A 20,258-nucleotide genomic window follows, 5' to 3' on the forward strand; every position below is an offset into this window, starting at 1 on the left:
TAACGCTGAAGGATTAGTCCCTGATGCTACAAGAAAGTCAGTGCTACACGCTAAGATCCATCTTACAGCGCACAAACCAACCAAAGACGCACATGAACACACAGGGTTACAAACATAAATAAAGACAGGAAACGCATGGAAACAGATGTATGTTTGTGCATAAACAAAATAATATGTGATCACACATATGTATAAATATACAGTGATGTCATGGGCCCGACTAAGTGCTGCCAGTTAGAGCCACAAACAGCTAAAAGGGAATCGGCTTCAGTGCGATGGGGGCAGAGCCAAATGCATACCAAACAGGCAGGTACAGATGGCAACCTTAGGGCTAAACATACCCCAAGGGCCTGTCTGAAAGTGTGTGTGTGTGTGTGTGTGCGTGTGTGTGTGTGAGAGAGAGAGAGGTGGAGCAGCATGTGGTGAAAAACAGGAAAAGGTCAAGTGTTTGTCCAACTGCTGTCAGCCGCTCCCTCCTCCTGTCTGTATCTTCATTCTTCTCACTATTCTTGCCCACAGCTCACGCTTTCGCTCTATTGAGGGCTTCTATTGAGTCTTACAGAAATTGAACAGACACACAAAAACACCTGGATGTCTCCCATTGTGCCTTACACTGGCACACAATTAACAAAATATAATCTCCATGACCACCACAGTGGCAAGTATACTCAAATGCCCTGCAGTGTCGAGGGTGCAGCTTCAGATTTAAGCCAAAGCAGGATCATGGAAACTTGACACAGGATGCAACCATGTTTACGGCCTGTTGCCGTTGAAGGTGACCAGTTTTGGAAAGTTACATTAATTACGCATGAACTGGTTAAATTGCTTAAAAGCTCTCAAAAATTGCTGTTTTTTTTTTCTGGCTAACTGCCAGAGCAGTGTCTATGTACTAGTGGGTGCAGAAAGTTGGAAAAAAAGGTTAATATTATCAAGGAAAACCCCACTTTCAACAATTACACACTGGCAAAAATAATCTTAGCTGTGTATATACAATTAAGCTGTAAGGAATGCAGCAGATATATCCTATGGCTGGAATCAATCTCTCTAGTCACCAGTCCATGATGGGGCCAAAACAGACAGAGCTACAGAACATTTAAAATCACCAATTAACCTAATATGGATGTTTCTGGGAGGAAGCTGGAGTACCTGGAGAGAATCCATGCAGGCATATGGAAAACCTGCAAATTCCACTTAGAAAGGCCCCAGCTGGCTAGCAGGTTCAAACCCATGATCATCCTGCTGTGAGGTGACAGTGCTAACCACGGCACCACCTGGCAAAAATCATCAAAATCACCTTTGTGGGTCTGTCTTAGGAGAGTGTATGTGGCTCTTAAGCAAGACTGAAACCTCCAAAATGCCTCCAAGATAAGCAACAAATTTTCTGTACAAACAAAGTGTTTGGAAACATTATCTGATTGGACAATGATCACTTTTGATAGAACGCCTAAGAATACAAAGCTGTAGCAAACCGGGCTACATCTTTACAGCAGGAGCACTGCTACATTGTTTGCAGGAGTTAACACATTTCGTGTCTTTGTGAAATTTGTTGTGTGCATGAGAGGAGAAAATTGCATCTGAACACGCAGTGAAGCTAACCAAACTGTTGTGTGACATAGGCTGTGTAACTGGTCTCTCACCTATGGGAACAGTGGAGCATCTGCTAGATACTGTTTGTTACAACAGCAGCTCCCTCGCAGATGTGGATAAGTGCCTCCAAATGCTCTGCTGAACTATCCATTGTGTTGCGCTGGAATCCAGCACAGCCCAAATGTTGCCTCTTTACTTGATTCACAGCTGACTTCTGTAAGTGAGTATCATTCTTTATCCTCCATAAGAGGAAGATTAGCTTCCACACAGATATTTTTTTATATCTGTTTCATGACAGCATGTTTCCTCTCAAGGTTGCATCTGAGGGAAGTGAAGTTCAGAACCTGTTTTTAGTTGCCAGGGAGACGAGCCTTGGCGAGGTGAATGGAAACAGTCTGCGCTATGTACTGTACAGCAACTGTCTGATTCAGTTCACAGTGAGGTGCTTTTGATGGAGGAGGCTGTTTCATTATCGTCTCTTGTCTGCTGGAATCCTGTACGGCACAAATGTTCACCTTTTTCTCTGCAGACAATTCTCACCTGAGACGGTGCAAGATTAAGCACAGAACAGATATAGGGCCTGTACCTGAGTTTATTTTTTTATTTATTTAGTGAAAGATATTGTAGCAGGGCAACCCCATGGCAGTCTCCTTCTTTAACTGTTAAAGGGCTCACAGCATCTCAGGAAAAGGATGGATCCAACTGCTTGTTTACAAAGCTCTGCTGGTTGTAGGAGAATGACAGGCTTTGTTCTGCACTTGCAAACCCCTGCTGATGTATTATGTACATTTTGTAATACAAGGCAGTTAAATGTCACTGATTATTCCTGTAAGAAAGCTGTGGCCTTGGGCACTGAAGACATCAAAGGAGTCAGAACAAGACAGTGATCTGTTGCAGTTGTTATCTGAGGACCACACAGACACTTCAGACTCAAGTTCTAATCTAGTTTCAAACCACAAAACTCTTCCAAATAACATACTTGCTGTGTGCAGGATGTTGGCACTGGTTGAAGTGAAAAATGTGTCTATAGTTCTCAGTTTGAATCTCAGTTCCTTTTACGGTCGCTAAATTAGGTCCACATCTTTTTGGACAATGACAAATTTTGGTTCTGCACGCCACAGCAGTGAATATAAAATAAAAATATCAAATAAATACTTTGGGTTTTTTTAGGAGCTAAAAATGATGGACAGTTAACTGACAAGCAGGTTCGTGTCCAGGTGACGCCTGTTCCCTCACTATTTCATAACAAATTAAGCAGGAACCAGTGGAACCAGGTCACTAGTCTTTATTGATGACAGGACTGATAGTAGAATTAGCAGCATGAATTCTGGAGTATACAGCACTATGCTCTTTGCTCAGACTCTGAAAAATGCTGGAAAACAAATGTTGCTGCAAAAGCATACTGCAAATGCAAAAGTTTCTCAAAGCAACCAAATGGGATATTCTTCAATGTGCGTCACCTGATCTCAACCCCATAGAGCATACTGTTCAGTTACTGGAGATAAAACTGAAGGTAGAGAGACCCACAAACAAGGAGGACCTGCTGTGGCTGAGTGAAGACCCGGCAGAACACTCAAGGGAGCAAACGAAGCATTTTCTGAAGCCCACAACTTCTAGAAAAGTGTGCAAAGGATTTTCTTTCAAGCATTAAAACAATTTTTATGTTTAAAATTGTTTTAGTTTGTGCAATTCCTTTATGAGCCCCTAAAAATGGGGACGTCTATAAGTCCAAAACAGTGAATGCGATATTTAGTTAAACTGCTTGAATTAAAGTTGAACATCTGCAATTCAATCACAGCTTAACTATTTGATTTAAAATCCACTGTGCTGCTGTACACCAGCAAAACTCTCATTGTTCAGATACTTATGCACCTAACCACATCTCAAACATGAAAGGCTTTACACTGTTTAGCTGTCTGCTCTGCAGCTTTACTGTTTTGGTGGAATCTCACCGCTTTCACAGCAGGCAGACAGAGATAGCCTCGACATATATGCAGTATTTAGTAGCTGTTACAGGAAAAATGATTCTATGTTTCTTTACCTTCTTTTAAATGTGCAAACATGCCCTTTTGTATATGGTTAGATTAGTTTAGAATTATCTTTTTAGACTTTCTCAGCAAAGACATACTGTTTTGGGACATATTGTTTTAGATTGTTTTATCTCTCACAGCTTTCTCCCAGCTCTCTGCTGACGAGACTAGCGCCACATATGGAGTTGTTTATTTTATCTGTTTTGTATTTTCTTATCCTGTTCTCACTGTCTTTCCTATAAAAAGTGCCCAGCCTCTGTACACGGGGTGAGTTGTTCTGAACAGCTTACCCGTGTGCACGTTAAAGCATAAAAAGTGATCTTGTCTCATTGTGTCTTTATTTCTCCTGGGTCTTTTACAGAGTTTTCCCCCAACATTTCTTGGTCCTTCGACAGCCGGAGCGCCTCCATCGTGTCCCATCTCCGTGACCAGTCCACGTTGTTCGTCTGTCGACAGCTCACACACCAGGTGTGTGATAAAAGTCCAAGAGCGTTTAAATTCGGGTCTTGGCCAACGTCTTAGAAAGCGACCCACGGTGGTGGGACCCGATCGAGGTGGACCAGACCCGGTGACACTGACCAGGTAGATACAGACACACTGACACAATCTTGCGTAAAAGCGCGTTTTGAATTCAGGGAATTTAAAATAGCGGAAGTGGCTCGTCGACTGGTAGCTCTGGGAGCTCGTCGACTCGTAGCTTTGGAGCTCTGGGTAGCTCCCCCAGCTGGGTCTAGAGAGTAAGTAGCTCTGGGAGCTCCCCTTATCTTAAGGGTTCCGGTCGCGCGCGCGTCGAAGCTGTGAATGTGAATGTGTGTGTATTGTTTTAATTAATGGAGCAAGCTGAATTTTCACGGTCCAATAAGAGACTGAGCTGCTCCTGTGTTTTTCTTTTACTGCTATTCACTGACGTGCTGGTGAGTTGAGAGAACGGTCGAGTTCCGTCTCGTAAAGTTCACACCGCTTTTGGAAATAGTCCGAAAGTAGAAGGGCGTGTGAGCAACCACTCTCGTCTCTAATACCAGCGAAGGTGATAGCAGCTGTATTGTGTATATATTACTTAAACAAAAATAAGTAAATACATAAATAAGATGGGTAATCAAGCAAGTGAAATTAAAACTCACTCCTGCTGACGAGCAGTGGTGAGAAAAGAAAAGTCCAGACGCCGGACAAAAACAGTGTCTGTAAACTGAGAGATTTAAGAAAACAAAATATAAACAGTCAGAAGAACAGAACTCAACTGCCAGTTTAGTAAAACCAGAAGACGAGACACTGTGCAGTTCCCACAATCCTTTTAGTAAACCATCACTCACTCCTGCAGCCGCATCTGCAGCAACACCCATATCAGGAAGAACATAATAATCCCTTATTAAGTGAAAACTAGAGATCACAGTAGTTTTGTAGTAGTTTAAAAGGGTTGAAAACAGACCCCACTGAGTAGATATAAATATAAAAAGTACGAAATAAAGATGAACAAAGGGAAAGTTACAGTAGAAATTATCTTTAGAGTATTTGAAATTAATAATAGCAAGGATAACAACCTGTAAAGTGATATTAACAATGAAACACAGTTGGCATGATGACCATGCCCAGCATGTATAAAATGAATATAAAGCAAATAATTCACACGAAAATATTTTAATAAAATAAATAAGGTATATTAAGGCTGTGTCACTGTTCAGCCAAGGACAGTGTGTGAAAAGGTAACTGTCTCCACCCTGGGAAAAGGATGATTCTGCAGGTCATCTGAAGCCCTTGATGGATACAAAATAAAATATAAATAATATATTATAATAGAACTGCCTGGTCCGCCATGCAACAGAGAGAACAAATGTGACCGCAGATTGGATGAATTCTAAATTATCTGTTTGCTGAATAAGATGATCCTAACTAACAAATTGGCTCAGGAGTAGTATAGTGGTACACACTGATAAAATATTATAATATGCTATTGCTGTTATATAAGACAAAGAGGATAATATTAACAATGACATAATATTAATATGAAGAGGCACCTTAATCGGTTATGATGTGAGGTGGATAATTGTTAAGCAGTAGTCTGCATCAAGCTTAAGGTTTGCTAAAACTCAGTGTAATGACATGTGAGATGAAGACAATACAGAGAATAACTAAACTAATGAAGTGCATAGAGGCACTTGACCAGCTTGAAACCTATCATCCTAGAATGACACATTGCTGAGATATAGAGCACACCTATAATAACAACCAATAAGCAAAACCCTGTAGACAACAGCTACAACTACAGGATTGAGAAGCTGAATTAAATATGTAGACACTGCTAAGCTGATGAGCATGTTACACATTTTCTTTTCTTTTTATTTATTTGTTTCTTTTAGAGCAGAAGCTGCTGTAACACACCCAAAGAAAGACTCTAGGTCTGACCAACCGTTTCAGTCATGGGCAAAAAGATGTCAGTCAATAAAATTCTAAAAGATAATTTATTGACAAAAAATATATCAAGAGATAAAAGATAAAACAGTCCAGTGTCCCACTTAAGAATTGTATAAAAACACACAGTCCCAAGGCCAGAGCCAGCTATGCCACACGGCCAAGTTGCACCCCACATGTTGCCTTTAACAGGGTTAGAAGTTGTCCTTGGAGACCCACCACCCTGCAAGCATATAGTCAGTGGTCACTCAAGCCTCTGCAACTCTGCTGCCTTTAGGCTGTGGCATATAATAGGCCCTGGCCTGCACAGAGAGACAAAAACGACACACTTAATATAAAATTCATAGGGCAAAACCCATCCATCCCAAACATATCTGATTTCATCACATTACATACCTGCACAGAGAGACAAAACAACACAGCAGTGTTTGTAGTGTGGGCTATAAGAAGACCAGTGTATCAGTGCAATCAAGTACACCTGCCTCTAATTAGTCCAACCCCATTCCAGCCATTGGCTCACCAAAAATGTGACACACACAAAACCACTCCCAACCCAGTGCAACTTCACACAATAATATGGAGCTGAATTAACACAGGCACATTAGTCTACCATGTTACAAGCTGCATGCTATTACAAGCCAACATATGCAGACTTCTGCCTTGTTCGGGTGGCAGCATTTTTCTTTTTTCTTTTGTGTCCTGACACGTTTATGTTTTTTGTTTTTGTTTGATTATTTTGTTGGTTTTGGAAACGAATTTAAACGAACTTGTGACAATACTTGAGAATCACAGTGACACATAGTGATTAGGCATATGATTGAAAAATGCCTAGGTTTAGAGCTGTGAGCTATGAGCTGTGAGCAATGCAAAGTTAAATATATATATATTTGTATAAATGGGAAACAACCCTAACTTGAAAGTTTGAAATGTGTGAGATCCATGAATTGTTTGAAGAACTAGAAATTATCTAAAAATGCCTTAAGTGAAAATGTAGAGTTGCATCTATTCTCCCAAACCAAAAAAAAAAAAAAAAAAAAAGGAGAAGAAGCATTCTGTAACTTAGAAATAAGGCTGACGTGTTGACAACAGACTAAAACACTAATTCGCAGGTGGCTATCAGGAACAGAGAGGCGAGCAAAGTCACAAACACCAAGGCTGCAGACAGCCACGCAGAAACAGCAGATAACATAGAGACAACGCCTGCTAGAACCGTGGAGAGGAAGGTCACTTCCCACGAGATTGTAGGAGTAGGCCACAGAGAAATAATGCAAAACAGTTTTGAGGCAGCCACTTAAACTTACAGTTTTCAAAGGACAAATTAGTTGTAAAGTCAGCTGCAGGCCACACAACTGTACAACAATTAACTGCCCCTTTAGAACTAGTACATACAGCAAGTGGCCGCAGGTGCTTTATTAAATGCATATGACCCGTCGTGTCCAGTAACTTTGCTAGGTAGAGACGCTCTGACAAAACTTAAGATAGCAGTCATGCCATTCTTTTCTGGTATTAGCATTTGACCTTACAGCACAGGCCAAAATTGTGTAGGTTACGCAGTAACCACAGATAGTAAAATAATAGAAGCAAAACCATTTTCTTCTTCATGTTCTGCACAGAGCGCTGAGCTGATAGCTGTGATACGCGAAAGCTAAATACACAAAGATAAACAAATAACCATTTATATAGACAGCCAGTATGTTTTCTCTGCTGTGCATCATTTTGCAAAAAATCTGGAAAACCAGAGGAATGATTACACCAACCGGAAAACCAGTTCAGCATGCCAACCTCTTACAACGCCTCTTTCATTGCTACAGGCAATAACTTTGCTGACAGAGCAGCAAAACAGGCGGCACAAAAGACAAACATCACATTGATGGCAGTAAACACACATCAGATTCCACTGGATGTGTTGAAAAATGAACAAAAAGCAGCAAGCACAGCAGAGCAGGCAAAATGGCTAAAACACGGTGCAGTTCTGACAAACGACTTAATGATGTGTTATGGCAAGCCAGTGCTGCCAAAATCTCTCCACAAGATGGCGGCATTAGTGACTCATGGCTATACGCATTTGTCATCGGGGGGAATGACCTGTATTGTCAACTCTCATTTCTACACTGTAAATTTTGAAACTTCAGCAAAACAATTTGTCAGAACGTGCATGACGTGTCAAAAATATAATGCTCAGGGAAATCTGCGACCAAAAAGAGGCCGTTTTCCCACTCCACCTTATCCTTTTCACACAATTCATATGGATTTCATTGAGCTAAGCGAATGCCAAGGGTAAAAATACGCCCTAGTGGTAATAGACGTGTTCTCAAAATGGCCGGAAATCTATCCAGTGAAAAAGGCAGATGCAATTTCAGTAGCAAAGTGCCTGTGCAATCACTTCATACCCACATATGGCATCCCAGCTTTGATAAGATCAGACAACGGCACTCATTTTGTAAATGATGTCATCACTAAGGTCTCTGAAGCACTCGGTTTCAGCATAAAACACCACTGCGCTTATCACCCTCAGAGCGCAGGCCTTGTAGAGAGAACTAACGGCACTATAAAACAAAGGCTCAGGAAATGCATGGCAGAAACAGGAAGGCCGTGGCCTGAATGTTTGGGTTTAGTGAAAATGTGGATGCGCTTAACGCAAGGCTCCCATAAACTAACTCCATTTGAAATCATTCATGGCAGGCCGTTCCCACTGCCGATCACCAGTCAACCAATAGACAAAGCAATCAGAGAAAACACATTAGCAGAATGGATGTCTAAGCTATTGGAAAACAAAGAGATCATTGTACATAATCAACAACCTGATGATGTTTCTCCAGTGTCTTGCAGACTAAAGCCCGGTGACTGGGTTCTGATCAAGGTGCTCCAAAGGAAAAACTGGAGCACACCCAGGTGGGAGGGGCCATACCAAGTCCTCCTCACTACACCGACCGCTTGCAAAATTGCGGAATGACCATCCTGGATCCATCAGAGTCACTGCAGGCGAGTCAGTGAAGCCATCTAAACACAGCTGACAGCAGGCTTGCCCACTTGTTGTGATCTCGCCCGGTGGAGGGGTCAGCTTTCCTGGCCGGGGGGTCTACTCGCGACAGGAGGGTGTGTCCCGTCGTCATGAGGTGGTGGCTCTTAATAACTGCAGTGGCCCTGACCATGGCCGGGCTCCTCATCTTTGCTTCCGTGAGGGACAACAAGTCACGCAATATGAAGAAAAGGCAGACACTGTATGACAAAGGACAGTACACCAAGTTTCCCCATGGCTACGCCACTAACTTTTGGTGGCAGTTTATGAACACTACAGCTCACTGGAATAATAAAACTGACTGCTATGCATGTACCCATATGCCCCTATCCTCGCAGACGTCTGGCCTGTGGCCGTACAGCATACCTGAAGATCGCAGTTGGTGTCTGTTGGGCCTGGCAACACATCCAGGCTACGGTACTCTTTGGTCCAAGGCCAACTACAGCATCCCAGCAAAAGCAACCTGGAGGTCATCATCACCCACAAATGTGAACTGTTCCGGACAGACCTACCTACTGACCTGGCCCCAAGTCTCAGACCCACTGCCTGATGTAATTCTACTGAACAAGCTGAACGCAGCGCAACTGCCAGTATGTGTGATGAACAATGGATCGCGGGCAGTGGGGGAGCTGCCTACTCACCTATCTACCGGATGCCACTACAAACAAAGACTCAGTACCAGACAGGATGTGCACGGACGGCACCAAGCAGTAAAGGAACCAGAGTTTCGCATCTGAGGAGGAGTGAAATTCTTACAGAGCTTGATCCCCGGCATTGGAGCTGCCGAGGTGCGGGATCATGTGGAGATCAACCGATATGCTCTGCTACGACGCATCAACTTTGACAAAGACCCTGGGACCGGCTTTAGCAGGAGAACAGAAGGCCATCAGAACGATGGTGCTGCAGAACAGACTGACTCTAGACCTGCTAACAGCATCACAAGGAGGAGTTTGTAAGCGGAGACATTTATGAAGCTTTGCAGAATTTGACCATTCTGCAGAAATATGTCACTGACCACACATCTGGAGCAGCTACACCGCCATGTCTAAGAGTAATGATTTCAAAGATGATAACAACTACAATGACTGCTTATGTTGCCGTGCCTCAAGAAGAACAGCATCCCGTTGCAATTCTGTTAGAGGAGAACTTGTAATAACTGCTAATGAATGACGTGGTGATTAAAAATGACTTGTCAAGTGATCATGCACTGATTAACACATTAGTAGTTTATGCAGGTACAATATAAGGTTTTCATCATTTTAAACATAAGGTTTTCATCCTTTTATTTTTTGTAGTTTTCGTTTTAAATATAAGGTTTTTATCCTTTATTTTTTGTAGTTTAGTTTTATTATTTTTTCTTGTTTATTCCACTTGTTATTTCATTTACTATGATTTTCATTTACTATGATTTTCTTTGTTCTTTTTATTATTTTATTTTGTTTTATTCTTTAAACCAAATGATTTCCATTTCTGCTATGCTGACATTTTGAAAATTAAAAAATTGCTTAAGATACTTAATAAATAACCTTCACAGACAATTGTTGTATACATTTAAAATAAGTTAAAACAGGAGGGAATGTTACAGGAAAAATGATTCTATGTTTCTTTACATTCTTTTAAATGTGCAAGCATGCCCTTTTGTCTATGGTTAGATTAGTTTAGAATTATCTTTTTAGACTTTCTCAGCAAAGACATACTGTTTTGGGACATATTGTTTTAGATTGTTTTATCTCTCACAGCTTTCTCCCAGCTCTCTGCTGACGAGACTAGCGCCACATATGGAGTTGTTTATTTTATCTGTTTTGTATTTTCTTATCCTGTTCTCACTGTCTTTCCTATAAAAAGTGCCCAGCCTCTGTACACGGGGTGAGTTGTTCTGAACAGCTTACCCGTGTGCACGTTAAAGCATAAAAAGTGATCTTGTCTCATTGTGTCTTTATTTCTCCTGGGTCTTTTACAGAGTTTTCCCCCAACAGTAGCTAAACAAACTCATTGCAGCAGAACCAGACACAGCATCTGCCTTCAGGTATTTTTCCCAGCACAGAAAACCCAGCTTACCCTCTATGCAGTGCACCTGGCCACCAGCAGTCTGGAGATTTTAGTTTAAGTAGCTGTTCATATAGATTTAAACAATATGCTATCAGCTGAGGTAATTTTACAGGTTCTTTCAGCTCTCTGGGGAGTCACAAAACACTTTATAACTCTATATATGCAGCAATACTCTCCAATAACCATGAATGGAATCAGCTCGCTTTGAAAGGCAATGATATTAATTCAATGATTAAGATTATTCTTATGGAGCATTATGAAACTATACAGAGTTGATAGTGATGTCTCATGTACAGTATATGTGCATGTGTAACTGCACACCTGAGAGGGGGGGGATAAGATAAAAATCTCTCAACCATTTAAAAATGCTCCATAAGAAATCATTGAGACTGAGGATGATCATCAATTAAAGGACGATTGGGTTCCCACGTTGCAGTGATTAACAAAAAACAGTTACAATGATATAATAAATTAGTCAATACCTATGAAACCGACCTATAGACATTACAGATGTTTAGGACATTGTTAATGGTATCCCTAGTTTTTCTACTATCACATGTCAAAAAGCAGCCTGGTCTTATGACAGTTCATGAAATACTGACAAAAAAGGCGATCATGTGAAGGACATGAATTTCCTTTTTTGAGGCTGTCTCCATGACTTTGAAACTAATGCAGCTATTTCAGTGAACCATATATTTTTCTCCTGACAGGACTCATCAGAAAATTGGCACAACGGAGCTTTCGAACATGTGGTAACTTTAGTAATTTAACCAAAATCACGTCCTTTTTTAACGCCTTAGCGAGTAGGTGTGCTCCCTTAATCTAACCAAAGGAAAAACAACATTAGACACAAAAATAAAAAGAAGTGGTCATATTTAGGATTCGAACTATAGTCTGTAACTTACCATAAATGTCATGGTCCTGGGTCATTTTGGCCCAGCGTTTTGTGTTTCCTTGAAGTTCATTTTTGTGCTTTGTGTTTATTCTGATTTTGTATTGGTTTAGGGTTGAACCTGTAGTTTGGTGTGTGTATTCAGCCCTACCTGTGTCTGTCCTTGGTGCTCTGTTCATGTCCCCGTGTTGTGTTGTAAATCAGTCTGTGTGTTCCTACTTTACTTTGAAGGCTCATGTTCTGGATTTCCTATTCTATTTTGAAGGTCTGTGTCTGTTGTCATTGTGTTCAGCTTGTGTCCTCCGGTCCTCATGTGTATTAGGTTCAGCTGTTCTTCCCTCCTGTGTGTGATTACCTGATTACCGTGTGTGTGTGTGTGTATATTTAGTGGGTGTCGGTCTGTGTTCATTGTCGGCTCGTCTGCGTTCTATGGTGTTCCTGTCTCTGCGTCTCTCTGCCCCGCACCCCTTTTGTATGGTCTCAGGTTTGTCATTTAGTTCTCCCAGTTTAGGTTTCTTCAGTTGTTTTGTCATGCCTCACTGCCTGTTTCTGCCATTGTCACTTTGTAAATAAACATCACTCGTATCATCAGTCACTGCTGCATTTTGGGTCCTCCCTTTCCTCCACACCACACGGCTCACTCCGCCAGCTGTGACAATAAATAAAAAACTGACTATTCCTGCCTGTGGAAACGGAGGATTACAGATTATAATCCCTAAAATAAAACATTAAAAGTATGAAGTGGCTTTTACAGGGTTTTCTGGGCCGTTTCTCTTTGCAGCACAGACATGCTAGATTAAAGTAAATTTCACTCTCTGTGATAGACTTTTATCTCAGCATGCATTTTGGCTGTCATGGCAGGAAAAACACTGGTGTTGGTTTGACACTAAAAATGGCTTCGTTCCATTCACTTGACATGGTTCCAGTATTGTTCATGTTGGCTCACTGCAGCAGCTAACTGGGACACTCGATGGACTGTTAACAAAATTAGCTTCACGTCTATCAGGAATATCACCCTGTGCTGTGCTGTCGCCATTGGAGTGTATTTCTCTGTACTTTTTCTACCCCCCCCCTCCCTCCCAAGCTAAATGCATCATCTGCTTAACCTGAAAGATTGAAACTTTGCTCGTCCCTGAGTCTGGCCTGTCGGTTGACAAAATCAATAATGGTGAAAGCAGGGAAAGAAACATTATATTGCCAGCTGAAGCGTAAGTGAAGGGATAACAACTTTTCTTCCCTCACAGTTTTCCATGATTACTTTTTGGACTCAGGTGTGAGTGTCTGATTGGTGATGTCATTTAAGCACTGCTGCTTTTCCCTTTGGGCTTGTTTTATTCATCATATATGTCCACTGATCCCGAGGGTGAGCCTTTTGTTTCATCAGACAGGTGTGTGTAAAATGCTTTTTAGTTCGTCTTTTTATGAGTGATTTTCCGTCTTATACTGTAGCTTCACATTCTTCTTCATGAGCTGAGTTATTTCTAGTTAGTTTCTCTCCGGTGGTGTTATTTTTACCCTTATATTCTTAAACATCAAATAAGAAACATTTAAAATACCTTTATTCTCGCAGCATGGTCATGGTTAAGCTCCACCTGGAGGTAAAGATATTTCACCAGTGATGTTCTACCAATAGACAACCTCACAGTACAGGAATCCAAAAGAGTGTCATCATACAAAGAAATTTCTGAGTATTTATCAAATTAGCAATATACATTCAAAATAAACCATTTATAACTTTACAGGGACCTTTGCATGTGGCATATTTGTGTTTCTGCAAGCCTAGCCTGCACTCTCTTTGTTCTTCCACTGAAAAAAGAACTTGCAGCTTGGACACTCCAGCCTGTGGAGTGAAATGATTACTAATAAATTCATTTTGAAAAGAGAAATCAACAAATGTCTTAGTCTGCGCTACATCTGTGCAGTGATTGCAATGATTGCCCTTGGAGGACCCCCTAGGTTTTAGACTCTGCCATGTTTATTGGATGAAAACAGCTGGATGCCAGTTTATCCTCCTAAAACTGATTAGTTTTTGAGGGAGTATAATATCAAAATTTCTATTAATTATGACTTTGGTAAATGAAGTGTAGGTTTTTCAACTGTTCTGCCCCCTCCTATATGTAAATGGCAGTAGGCGAAAAATGAAAACACATTTGAATTTAATGTATTGCACTCGTGTCGCTTCAGATTAAGCATTAATTCTGATTTCATTTAACTTGCACTTTTTATTAATGTGACTATTTTTGAGTAACAAATATTAATGTGACTGTACTAATTAATATTATTATTGTGACTATTTTTGAGTATGGCCAAAAGTAAAGATAGAAATGGATGTATACTTGTTTACCTGTGATCAGGGTGGCAGCTTTTTCCTGTGTTTACAGACTTTTACTTTTTTTGCATTTATTTGGACCTCATATGATCTGTAATTGAATTTATGTTGTTTTGTGATGGTATTATTGTTATGTAAGCTCTCTTTTTAGTGTTGAAATGAATACATAATTTGTGCTGTTGTGAAATAAAATTCCCTATAAAAGACAAGAAAACAAGATTAGATGTTTTAGCCGCAGAATTCATTTATGATCAGTGGAATATTTATTTGTGTTAGATTGGTGAACATTAATATTTGAGCGATTTGAGTTTTTTAAAAAATAAATAAATGAATAAAGCTACTTCCAGCTTCTCCCTTATTCACAAGGGGTTGCCACAGCAGGTAGCTCTGCATGTTTTATTTGGCAGATTCTTTTATAGACAGCACAGAATTATTATTAATCCTGTTTTTTAAAGTTTCGGAGTGCAAACATCCTGGTTTTATCTTGGATGCTTACATTTCCTTATTTTGCACACAGGAAAAAAATAATTTCACTAAAAACACACTTCTGATTGTAATAGTCAATTGTGCATCATTTTTGCTGGATAACAGCCTCCAGTTGTGAATTGTTGTTTTCAAAAAGTCTCACACACATCTCCTAAGTAACCCAGCCCCTTTCTTCTTCAGCAAATCTCTCAAGCTCTTGCAGATTTGATGGTCGATGACCAAGACCCAGTTTTGATACTGACGGTTTTAAGCTAAGTTTTCACATATCCTTCTCTCTCTTTGATTCCTTGCACCTTCAAGAGATTCCCAGTTCCAGAAGCACTGAGGCACCCCCACAGCATAATACTCCTGCAGCATGTTCCCCTGTGGGGATGGTGTCTCTCTCTGTGGCCAAAGAGTTAGTCTATTTTTGTCTCATCTGACCAAAGGACACTCTTCAGTCTGGCTAGAAGGTGTCTCTTCTGCAGAAATGGTTTTTCTTGCCCTGCTCCTGTGCAGGGGTCTGGCGATTGTCTTCTTCATGACTATCCTTACTGTTGTAGGATAAAAATTTGTTGTGGACAAGAACAGGTGTTGTAAGTCCAACTTTTGATTTTTGACCCAAATCAAATGAGTTCATCCTTGATGTAACAGACCAGAAGGCTAGGTACAGTCACACCTTCAGTAATTTGAGTCCATTACATGCATAGTTTAAGGGTCTTGTCTCCTGGTCCTCCAGTTTCCTCACACAGTCCAAAGTCATGCATGTCAGGTTAAATTGGGCTTTGTTAGGATGCCTGGGTCGTCGACCCAGGGTTTTTGAGTTTACGATATTATTTATACTGTCTAGTTTTTGGTTTCTTTGAGTTCTGTCTTATGGCTTAGGTCTGTCTTCTTTAGTTGCTCTGTCTCCCCTATCACCTGCATCCCCTTGTCTAGTTCGCGTCTATGTGTATCTTAAGTTCCTATATCCCCGTGTTCAGTCAGTGTTTTGTGTCTGCCCTGTTCCCACGTCTCTGTTCCCTTTGTAGTGCCGGCATATGAGTCTGTGTCTTTGTTCAGTCTGTGTTATGTGTTTCCTGTTTTACTTTGAAAGTCCATGTCTGATGTTAATGTGTTTGGTTTTGCTTCTTCTTGTCTCGTTAGGCCTGATTTGCCCCAGCTGTGTTTCCCTCCTGTTACCCATTCCCTGATTGCTCCCTCTGTGTATTTAAGCCCAGTGTTTCTCTGTGTCTGTGTCGCGATCTACCGTTTACTTTGCTGTGTGTTTTGCCCATCCACCGGTGTAAGTTTATTTTGAGTTTTTTTTCTAGTTATATGATGTTTGCGTTCAGCATTAAAGCTGTTTTGGTTTAAGTTCTGTCTCCGGAGTCTGCACCTTGGGTCCTATTCCTGTCTGCACACAGCCCCACCTAACAGGCTTATAAATTAGCTGTAATACACTGCACCTCTTTTAAAATACCTACATTTAATTCTGGTTCATTTAAATGTAAATAAATTTAAATGACATAAATCTTTATTTTCTAAAGCACAGATCCACTTGTTAGATCCACTTATTAGTGATCTTATCATACGTTCACATTCTTTTTTGTTACCCACCAGATGGGGGGGCTGTTGTTGTGGTAATAACGGTGTCACTTTTGATATGCCCTATGATATACCCCGCTGCATGCAAGAGAGTTTGGTAAACACCGACGACCGCTTTCTATGGGATGCACATACTCATATTCATCTTATCTTTCCAGTAAATCTGAATTTCTTTGAACTTTTTCCACAACATAAACACCGCCACCGAGCAAAGCAGGTTTTGCAAAAAGGACTCTTGCTGTGTAAAAGTTGCTTGTGTCACAGCCTTGGATGTGTCTGTTTGCGTGTGAATATGTGTGCAAAAGGGAGTGTGGAGCTGTCAGCGAGTGTTATCCTCCGTGTGAACCAGGTTGTTGGCAGGGGTGGCACAGTGCAGGCTGACATAGGGCTGATTTGCTTAGGAAAGAGAGTGGCTTGCTGTGCTTGTGGGTTCAGACAAGCGTGGGGCAAAGAGGGCTCGACAGGAGACATCATAGAAAGAACAACAGTAAGATTAGGAACCACCCATCCTGCTCTTTTACCCACTCTCCAGGGAGACAGCTCTCCGGTTTGAAGGAGAGTTGCAGCCAACACAACCAACTTTCTTTATAGCTTAATTTCACCAACATTACACAAGTCACTTTATATAATAATATCACATATTCTAACTATGTCATTTTCACCCTGTGTGTTTCATATGGGATGTATCCGTTTCATTCTTATTGTGTTAGATACAGCATATGCTCATTCTGAATAAAATAAATGTAATCAAATATGAATCACTTCAATAAACGAGATAATAATGACTGTTCTAGCAAACCATACAATGGCTACAGCAATCATACACTTGATAGTGTTTCACATAATACATGGCTTGCTTGGCTCTTCTGACTCATTATGATGCAGTTTCTACATTTATCTGCTTCACATCTGATATAAAGTGAGCAACAAACTAGCTTCAGAAAGTTACTTGACTTCTCTTACTTATCACAAATCCGCTGCTACTCTTGGCAACATCTTCAGATCTCGGACCCACTCCTGCAGCTTCTCTCTTCCTCTCTGTTGCTGTCAGTACCACTAAGAGGCACCGCTACTCCTATGGAGGGGCGTCACTCCTCGGCGCTTTTAAGTCTTGTTTCTCACCAAGTTTCTTCTGCCCATCCTTTACTCTCTGCGCTGCAAATTGCAACATATGTCTGAGTCCTTCTTCTGTCCGTACTTCAATTTAATTATTCCGAGCATGTGGTGAAAGGCTAGCAATAATTAGAATCAATATACGATCTTTGTAAATTGAGGGTTTCTGCAGAATATGCACACACAAATGAAAATTACTGGTCTAAGTGTAATGCATTATGAAGCATCTTAGAAGGCTTATTAGGCAGGTAGCATTATAAATTGATACCCCTGCTATTCCTCAGGCAGCCAACGACCCTGTCAGTCTGGATGGTGGACATCTGCTTCAGTTCAGCAGGTCTGAACTTCTATCAGTCGCCTCTGCTTCTTTCCCTTCATCAGCCAGCTGTGCGTGAACCGAGCTCTGTACTTCACCCACTCCCCACCCCATTTTTTCTCTTCACTTCAACTCGCCTCTCATCTTCTCATTCCTCTCCCCTTCTCCAGCTCTGATTCAACGCCACCTCCTGCTTTCTACTTCGCAAACCAATTATCCAACTAACTGACTGTCACTTCGGCTCTCACAGACCCTTCTTAAGTCATTTCGTTTTCACCTCGTCGCATTCGCTGTTTACCCAGTATTTATCTGGCATTTTTTGCAAGCAGATGGTTCACCAGTTACGCAACACATTTATCCATGTAAGCGTGAATATGTCAGAAGTGCTCTGCACATGTTGGGGCTGAATTCAGTTTTGTCTCTCTCAAAGGAATCACACTGATCCTCTTTGTAGAGGAGGCGATGTAAAATTTTTATCAGGTGCAAGCAGAATACACCGCTGTTGTCATTCCAATGAGCCATGGGCATCTCACTTTGTTTCGATGAGGATTTTTATTTGAGGGCTATTACAGAGCGAACGTGATCTCACTCGCACACAATGTAGAGGAGAGATCAGAGAGTGAATAGAAATGACAGAATTACAATTGGGGTAAGCACATTTCACCTCACCTGTGGTTCCACTCAAACTCAGTGAATTTCAAAAGTCCTCATAATGAGAAAAATACTTTTTCTTGGCTGGCTTTTGAATTTTTGTTTGTTCGTTATCGAGAGTTTGTATAAAATTCAGTCATTTAATCGGAAATGTAAAAATAGCCTTCAAATAGTCAGACAATAACATGAAATTAACTCTTAACCTTGAAAAATGAGCCAAACTGAATAAGAAGCCCTTAAATTCCTCAGGAAGTCTCACGTTAAAAATCTATGAATAATTTGGTGTCAAATATTTGTCGGCAGTGGGTTTCAGAGGTGAAGACAGCGGATAATGCTCAAGCTTTACTTTTTACTTCAGTGTTTTAAAGAACATCTGAGAGTGACAACCAAACAGTGCTTTCCTTCCTGCCTACTTTTCACCACTCCATCCATCCTCTCTTCTCCGATCCTCTCCAGCAGTGTTCTGTCACATCCTGCTAAGGTTCTCATTTCTTCATCACATTCCTCTTCCTTCTCTTCTATCATCCCTGTGACACCTGCATGGAGGGGGTAAAATGGAGTCATCTGTCTGTTTGTCAGAGTGAAAGGTCATTAGACGATGAGGGTAAGAGGTCAGGACTGGAGGAAGGACACCTGAAGGTGACTATACATATTTTTTGATTACTTTTCTTTCTTTAATGGATTGGCCAAATCAATATATTGGCATATTTCACACTGATGTGTAGACATGGAAGACATTATATTTAAAGAATCATTTAAAAGCGAGGTGATTTTTCAATTTGGTAATTAACCAGTTGTTGTTTTTTTCATATTTATTGCCTATGCACTAATGAGGTCATAAACACTTGTATTGAACATCTGTCTTTAAAGTTGCCTTGATCGATGTCTTTATATGAATCCATTTTACAGTGTGCCGTGTGAAATGGATTACTCGAAGCAATGCCTAGGAAAATGATCGCTTGTTTTGTAATTCCCTCATCTCTATGAAGCACACCAGTCTCTTTCAGCTCCTTTGCTTTTACAACTTGCCGCTTTAAAGTTGTGATTCTGTCTTACAGTTTCCTCCAGCAGATGTTTTTAGCAAAACCTTATCAAAGCCACTAACTACCACCTGTCTGGCAATAAAGAGAAGACTGCCAAGACCGTCATCCCCCAAACATTTATTTATATTAATTATTTTCAGTTGTATTTAACAATTTAATGCCATCAACCTGCTGTATTTGCAAGAATTAGAAAAGTCTTGATGACAAAATAGTTGATTTTTTTTTAATGAAAAAAGAAAAGACCAGTAGAACCAGACCCAGGAAAGGTACAGCCGTTTGATGTGGTCGACTTTGGGAGGTGAGGGGAATTAGAAGAGTTAAAAAGGGTTGTGAACATAATTTTAAACCTAATGTTATGCAAAATAAAGTTAAGCAACTTCCAACAGCTGTGCTTAGATGGAGTTCAGCATCACAGTGACCTAAAAATGGAGCTGTGCAATGTAGATAATGAATCCAAAATGTTTCCCTAATGCTAACCAGGTAGTTTTGATAGCTTAACCGAACCAAACAATTCTCCTGATTGAAAGCCGTGTGTGTTTAGGTCACCACCACTCCAGCTACCTCATAAAGTGCAACTTTATGCAATTTCAGGAACACTTAGATGAGTTTATCAGCAACAACTTGTGTTTAATTATGTTTTGCAAGTCCTACCACGCAGTGATGCTAATGTAATGTTTCTGTTTAGGTTGTAGAGCGTTGTTTGCTAGCAGGTTTACCATGTCAGCTTTATAAGACTAAAATGTTAATAATAAAACAGTATGGGGGGATACG

At 40.7% G+C, this 20,258-nt stretch overlaps 1 long non-coding RNA gene across 4 annotated transcripts; it reads left to right on the forward strand.

Moving 5' to 3' along the window:
• The first annotated feature begins 1,788 nt into the window (after positions 1 to 1,788).
• LOC308390148 lies at positions 1,789 to 11,152 on the forward strand. 4 transcript variants are annotated; one of them, XR_013970396.1, is made up of 4 exons: positions 1,789 to 1,803; positions 3,979 to 4,199; positions 8,843 to 10,289; positions 10,357 to 11,152. It is a non-coding gene; the product is annotated as an uncharacterized lncRNA (long non-coding RNA). The 4 variants fall into 4 exon arrangements; XR_013970397.1 differs by having other exon boundaries at positions 1,793 to 1,807; XR_013970398.1 differs by lacking the exon at positions 1,789 to 1,803 and having other exon boundaries at positions 2,864 to 4,354; positions 10,357 to 11,145.
• The last annotated feature ends 9,106 nt before the right edge of the window (positions 11,153 to 20,258 follow it).

This window comes from Rhamphochromis sp. 'chilingali' (genome assembly GCF_963969265.1).
Source record: "Rhamphochromis sp. 'chilingali' genome assembly, chromosome: 21".
NCBI classification, from domain to species: Eukaryota; Metazoa; Chordata; class Actinopteri; order Cichliformes; family Cichlidae; genus Rhamphochromis; species Rhamphochromis sp. 'chilingali'.